Source organism: Nomascus leucogenys, chromosome 1a (genome assembly GCF_006542625.1).
Source record: "Nomascus leucogenys isolate Asia chromosome 1a, Asia_NLE_v1, whole genome shotgun sequence".
Classification (NCBI taxonomy): Eukaryota; Metazoa; Chordata; class Mammalia; order Primates; family Hylobatidae; genus Nomascus; species Nomascus leucogenys.
The window spans coordinates 76,976,920-76,984,776 of record NC_044381.1 but is presented as its reverse complement, the minus strand read 5'-3'; positions in this window follow the sequence as shown (position 1 = coordinate 76,984,776).

Sequence of the window (7,857 nt, the reverse complement as noted above, 5' to 3'; positions counted from 1 at the left end):
TGACTGCATAAATGTCTTTTTTTGAGAAGTGTCTGTTCATATCCTTCACCCACTTTCTGATGGGTTTGTTTTTTTCTTGTAAATTTGTGTAAGTTCCTTGTAGATTCTGGATATTAGCCCTTTGTCCGATGGTTAGATTACAAAAATTTTCTTCCATTCTGTAGGTTGCCTGTTCATGCTGATGATAGTTTCTCTTGCTGAGCAGAAATTCTTTAGTTTAATTAGATCCCATTAGTCAATTTTGGCTTTTGTTGCCATTGCTTTTGGTTTTTTAGTCATGAAGTCTTTGCCCATGCCTATGCCCTGAATGGTATTGCCTAGGTTTTCTTCTAGGATTTTTTATGGTTTTAGGTCTTACGTTTAAGTCTTTAATCCATCTTGAGTTAATTTTTGTATAAGGTGTAAGGAAGGGGTCTACTTTTAGTTTTCTGCATATGGCTAGCTAGTTTTCCCAACACTATTTATTAAATAGGGAATCCTTTTCCCCATTGCTTGTTTTTGTCCAGTTTGTCAAAGATCAGATGGTTGTAGATGTGTGATGTTATTTCTGAGGCCTCTGTTCTGTTCCATTGGTCTATATCTCTGTTTTGGTACCAGTACCTTGCTGTTTTTGTTACTGTAGCCTTGTAGTATAGTTTGAAGTCAGATAGCATGATGCCTCCAGCTTTCTTCTTTTTGCTTAGGATTGTCTTGGCTATACAGGCTCTTTTTTGGTTCCATATTAAGTTTAAAGTAGATTTTATAATTCTGTGAAGAAAGTCAATGGGAGCTTGATAGGGATAGCATTGAATCTACAAATTACTTCGGGCAGTATGGCCATTTTCACGATATTGATTCTTCCTGTCTATGAACATGGAATGTTTTTCCATTTGTTTGTGTCCCCTCTTATTTCCTTGAGCAGTGGTTTGTAGTTCTCCTTGAAGAGGTTCTTCATATCCCTTGTAAGTTGTATTCCTAGGTATTTTATTCTCTTTGTAGCAATTGTGAATGGGAATTCACTCATGATTTGGCTCCCTGTTTGTCTGTTAATGGTGTATAGGAATGCTTGTGATTTTTGCACATTGATTTTGTATCCTGAGACTTTGCTGAAGTTGCTTATCAGCTTAAGGACATTTTGGGCTGTTGATTGGGTTTTCTAAATATACAATCATGTCATCTGCAACCAGAGACAATTTGACTTCCTCTCTTTCTATTTGAATACCCTTTATTTCTTTCTCTTGCCTGATTGTTCTGGCCAGAACTTCCAATACTATATTGGATAGGAGTGGTGAGAGATGGCATCCTTGTCTTGTGCTGGTTTTCAAAGGGAATGCTTCCAGCTTTTGCCCATTCACTATGATATTGGCTGTGGGTTTGTCATAAATAGCTCTTATTATTTTGAGATACGTTCCATCAATACCTAGTTTATTGAGAGCTTTTAGCATGAAGGGGTGTTGAATTTTATCAAAGGATAAATGCACCAATAACAGACAAACAGCCAAATCATGAGTGAACTCACATTCACAGTTGCTTCAAAGAGAATAAAATACCTAGGAATCCAACTTACAAGGGATGTTAATGACCTCTTCAAGGAGAACTACAAACCACTGCTCAATGAAGTACAAGAGGACACAAACAAATAGAAGAACATTCCATGCTTATGGATAGGAAGAATCAATATCGTGAAAGTGGCCATACTGCCCAAGGTAATTTATAGATTCAATGCCATCCCCATCAAGCTACCAATGACTTGGAAAAAACTACTTTAAAGTTCATATGGAACCAAAAAAGAACCCACATTGCCAAGACAATCCTAAGCCAAAAGAACAAAGCTGGAGGCATCACGCTACCTGACTTCAAACTATACTGCAAGGCTACAGTAACCAAAACAGCATGGTACTGGTACCAAAACAGAGATATAGACCAGTGGAACAGAACAGAGCCCCTGGAAATAATATCACACATCTACAACCATCTGATCTTTGACAAACCTGACAAAAACAAGAAATGGGGAAGGGATTCTCTATTTAATAAATGCTGCTGGGAAAATTGGCTAGCCATATGTAGAAAGCTGAAACTGGATCCCTTCCTTACACCTTACACAAAGATTAATTCAAGATGGATTAAAGACTTAAATGTTAGACCTAAAACCATAAAAACCCTAGAAGAAAACCTAGGCAATACCATTCAGGACATAGGCATGGGCAAAGACTTCATGTCTAAAACACCAAAAGCAATGGCAACAAAAGCCAAAATTGACAAATGGGATCTAATTAAACTAAAGAGCTTCTGCACAGCAAAAGAAACCACCATCAGAGTGAACAGGCAACCTACAGAATGGGAGAAAGTTTTTACAATCTACCCATCTGTCAAAGGGCCAATATCCAGAATCTACAAAGAACTTAAACAAATTTGCAAGAAAAAATCAAACAACTTCATCAAAAATTGGGCGAAGGATATGAACAGACACTTCTCAAAAGAAGACATTTATGCAGCCAACAGACACATGAAAAAATGCTCATCATCACTGGCCATCAGAGAAATGCAAATCAAAACCACAATGAGATACCATCTCACACCAGTTAGAATGGCCATCATTAAAAAGTCTGGAAACAACAGGTGCTGGAGAGGATATGGAGAAATAGGAATGCTTTTACCCTGTTGGTGGGACTGTAAAGTAGTTCAACCATTGTTCAAGACAGTGTGGCGATTCCTCAAGGATCTAGAACTAGAAATACCATTTGACCAAGCCATCCCATTATTAGGTATATACCCAAAGGATTATAAATCATGCTTCTATAAAGACACATGCACACGTGTGTTTATTGGGGCACTATTCACAATAGCAAAGACTTGGAACTAACCCAAATGTCCATCAATGATAGACTGGATTAAGAAAATGTGGCACATATACACCATGGAATACTATGCAGCCATTAAAAAGGATGGCTTCATGTCCTTTGTAGGGACATAGATGAAGCTGGAAACCATCATTCTGAGCAAACTATTGCAAGGGCAGAAAACCAAACACCACATATTCTGACTCATAGGTGGGAACTGAACAATGAGAACACTTGGACACAGGATGGGGAACATCACACACTGGGGCCTGTTGTGGGGTGGGAGAAGGGGGAGGGTATAGCATTAGGAGATATACCTAATGTAAATGACGAGTTAATGTGTGCAGCACACCAACATGGCGGATGTATATATATGTAACAAACCTGCAGGTTGTGCACATGTACCCTAGAAGTTAAAGTATAATAATAATAAATAAAAATAAAAAAATTTAAAAAAATCAGCATTTGCTTGTCTGTAAAGGATTTTATTTCTCCTTTGCTTTTGAAGCTTAGTATGGCTGAATCTGAAATTCTAGGTTGAAAATTCTTTTCTTTAAGAATGTTGAATATTGCCCCCCTACCCCTTGTAGGGTTTCTGCAGAGAGACCTGCTGTTAGTCTGATGGGCTTGCCTTTGTGGGCAACCTGACCTTTCTCTCTGGCTGTCCTTAACATTTTTTCTTTCATTTCAACATTGGTGAATCTGAAGATTATGTGTCTTGGAGCTGCTTTTCTTTGTGGTGTTCTCTGTATTTCCTGAATTTGAATGTTGACCTGTCTTGCTAGGTTGGGGAAGTTCTCCTGGATAATATCCTGAAGGGTGTTTTCTAACTTGGTTCCATTCTCCCCATCACTTTCATGTACACCAGTCAAATACAGGTTTAGTCTTTTCGCATAGTCCCATATTTCTTGGAGGCTTTGTTCATTCCTTTTTATTCTTTTTCCTCTAATCTTGTCTTCATGCTTTATTTCGTTAAGTTGATCTTCAATCTCTGATATCTTTTCTTCCACTTGAACAATTCGGCTATTGATACATGTGTATGCTTCACAAAGTTCTTGTGCTGTTTTTTTCAGCTCCATCAGGTCATTTATGTTCTTCTCTAAACAGTTATTCTAGTTAACAATTCCTCTAACCTTTTTTTCAGGGTTTTTACCTTCCCTGCATTGGGTTAGAATATGCTCCTTTAGCTCAGAGGAGTTTGTTATTACCCACCTGAAGCCTACTTCTGTGAATCCGTCAAACTCATTCTCTGTCCAGTTTTGTTCCCTTGCTGGCAAGGAATTGTGATCCTTTCGGGGAAAAGTGTTCTGGTTTTGGGAATTTTCAGCCTTTTTGTGCTGGTTTTTCCTCATCTTCGTGAATGTATCTACCTTTGGTCTTTGACGTTGGTAACCTTCAGAGGGAGTTTTTGTTGATGATGATGCTATTCCTGTTTGTTTGTTTTCCTTCTAACAGTCACACCCCTCTGCTGTAGGTCTGCTGGAGTTTGCTGGAGGTCCACTGCAGACCCCGTTTGCCTGGGTATCACCAGCGGAGGCTGCAGAACAGCAAAGATTGCTGCCTGTTCCTCCCTCTGGAGGCTTTATCCCAGAGGGGCACCCGCCAGATGCCAGCCAGAGCTCTCCTATATGGGGTGTCTACCCCTGCTGGGAAGTGTCTCCCAGTCAGGAAGCACAGGGGTCAGGGACCCACTTGAGGAGGCAGTCTGTCCCTTAGCAAAGCTTGAGCACTGTCCTGTGAGATCGGCTGCTGTCTTCAGAGCCAGCAGGCAGGAACGTTTAAGTCTGCTGAAGCTGTGCCCACCATTGCCCCTTCCCCCGGGTACTCTGTCCCAGGGAGATGGGAGTTTTATCTATAAGCCTCTGACTGGGGCTGCTGCCTTTCTTTCAGAGATGCCCTGCCCAGAGAGGAGGCGGTCTGGCTACAGCGGCTTTGCCGAGCTTCGGTGTGCTCCGCCCAGTTCGAACTTTCTGACAGCTTTGTTTACACTGTGAGGGAAAAACCGCCTACTCAATCCTCAGTAATGTGTACGCCACTCTCCCCACCAAGCTCGAGTGTCCCAGGTTGACTTCAGATTGCTGTGCTGGCAGTGAGAATTTCAAGCCAGTGGATCTTAACTTGCTGGGCTTAATTGGGGTGGAATCCACTGAGCTAGACCACTTGGCTCCCTGGCTTCAGCCCCCTTTCTAGGGAAGTGAATGGTTCTGGCTCACTCTCATTCCAGGCACCACTGGGGTATGAAAAAATAACTCCTGCAGCTAGCTAGGTGTCTGCCCAAACGGCCTCCCAGTTTTGTGCTTGAAACCCAGGGCCCTGGTGGTGTAGGCACCCGAGGGAATCTCCTGGTCTGCAAGTTGCAAAGACTGTGGGAAAGGCCTGTATCTGGGCTGGAATGCACCGTTCCTCAAGGCAGGGTCCCTCAAGGCTTCCCTTGGCTAGGGGAGGGAGTTCCCTGACCCCTGCGCTTCCCAGGTGAGGCAGTGCCCCACCTGCTTCTGCTTGCCTTCCATGGGCTGCACACACTGTTTAACCAGTCCCAATGAGATGAGCCGGGTACCTCAGTTGGAAATGCAGTAATTACACACCTTCTGTGTTGATCTCGAGCTACAGATTGGAGCTGTTCCTATTTGGCCATCTTTCCAGCCATCCCCTGCTTTAATAACTAAAGTTGTGGCGGGCAACCTAAGTTTAGCCATCTTCTTCCTGGGCCTTTCAATGTAGAACATGGGAAGCAAAGAAGCAGGAATATTTAGAATTCATTTTGATGGCAACAGAAACATCAAGGCCTTATTGCACTCATCTAGTGGCACCCATGCCTGTGGCAGCAGCATGGCACTGGCACCATAATTAAGGTGATCCTGTGACATGATACTCTCTGGGGTATTGACCACTATGCTCCCCTTGTTCTCATTCTATGAGCCTGGTTTCTCAGCCTTTCTGTTCTGTGAACTATCTTGTGAGCTATATCCAGAGTAACTTTCTTTTGCTTGCAACAAAAGCCACTGAGTGATACACTCCGCTAATAATTTTTAGCCAAGATATTTTGAGGTACAATTATTTTCTCTAAGATGCTAATAATTGGTGAATTTAAGTATGTTTTTTTCATCTTAATGTATTTAACAGCTTCAAATTCTAGAGTTTATTCTTTCATGACCTCCTTTTTATACTGACATTAAACCACTTCCAGTGACTTTCTTTTATGACTCATTCAGAACCAATTGCTGCTTTCATTTTGCCATTATCCAGTTTTATGCTCTTCCATAAAATCTACTTTCGTTCTTTGCTTTTTCATTTCTTATTAAGTTGTATCTTTCTGCTATAATTTTAGTACAAAAGTCCTTCACATCTCTCTTCTGGGAACATTCGTGTATCAGGATTAGGTTGTACTTCTTGTAACAGAGAAACCATAATAACAATGGTTTAACACGATATAAACTTACTTCTTGCCGTATAAGTTAATTATTCCAGGGTCAGAATGGCAGTTCTATGGACCAGTGGGACAGTCCCGTTTAGTATGCTGTCATCTTTAAGCTCTTTTTCCTCCTGGTCCAGCCAGACTTCCTCCATCATAATCTTGTTCCAAGCTACAGTATGAATGGAAGGGAAATTTTTCTTCCTTTCCTTTTTAATAAGACTTCCAGTAAGTTTCCATACAACACTACCACATATAAGTCATTTGCCAAAACAAAGGGCCACACTTAATTGCAGGAGAAGCACTATTCCTAGCTAATAATCAGGGTTCTTTTACTAAGGGAGAATGACAGAACAGGCCCGGGAAACAATTGGCTGTCTCCTCCACAATTTCTACTTCTTTTGACTATCTCTAAGTAATCTACCATCTTTCTAGATAAAACAGTTTATTTTGTGTTTTAGGACTACTTTGTAAATTTTTAGTTCACTAATAAAAATTTAGTTCAACTAGTAAAAATTTGGAACAAAAATAATGGTCCTAATGTAATGCATATTTAATAATTATACAGTTTTTATCGTATTGTTACACTCATTCTAATTGCTGAATAAAGTGGTTTTCTTACAAAAATTCCCACTTAGTTATTTTCAAGATATGATGGCTTCAAAATGAGTTCTTACTTATAAAAGGAATGTATATTTTTAAAGTAAACTAATTTATATTACTTTTAGATTGTGATATGAAAATAAAATATGGAAGATTTCTAAGACTTTCCAGAATTTGTGAAGAATGTGTGAAATAAAATGGTGGTTGGGCTCACTCCCTTATAGTTTTGCTTCTACACCAGTAAAATAACAACTTGAATCAGGAACATTGTCAATAATTTATATTTCAAAATTTAAATTCTTGTTTTTAAAGAAATAATTTTGAACATGCAGAAAAGTTTTAAATATGGTGATTTCCTCACCCAGCTTTTCCTAATGTTAACATTTTAATAGCAATGATTGAAACTTAGCAATTAACAGTTATACTGTTAACTAATCTATAGACTTTATTTGAATTTCAACAGTTTTCCCACTAATGCCCTTTTTCTGGTTCAAGATCCAATCCAAGATCTTGTATATTATACTTAGTTATCATGTTTCTTAGATTCCTCCAATATGACTTCCTCAGTCCTTATCATGCAATGCCCTTGATCCTTTTAGAGACTTATTGGCCAATTATATTGTAGAATGTCCCTTAGTTTGTGTTTGTCTGATATTTTCTCCATGATCAGATCATTCATTCTTATGGTCATGTGGTATTTTTGGCAGGAATACTACAGAATGATTTTGTGCCCTTATCAGTGCATCATATCAGGATATTGATATATCTTAATTTTGGTGATATTAAATTTGATCTCTTGGTTACAGTGTTTATCAGTTTTTTCCACTACACAGTTAATATTTTTTCCATTTGTAATTAAAAAGTATCTAGTAGGGAAATTCTTAGAGACCATGCAAATACCCTGTTTATACTGTCATCTACTAATTTTAGTATCCATAGATGATTCTTAACCACAGCAATTATTACTTTGGTGTTTTCCATAGTCATCAATATTCTTTACATGTTTATTGAATACAGAAGAAA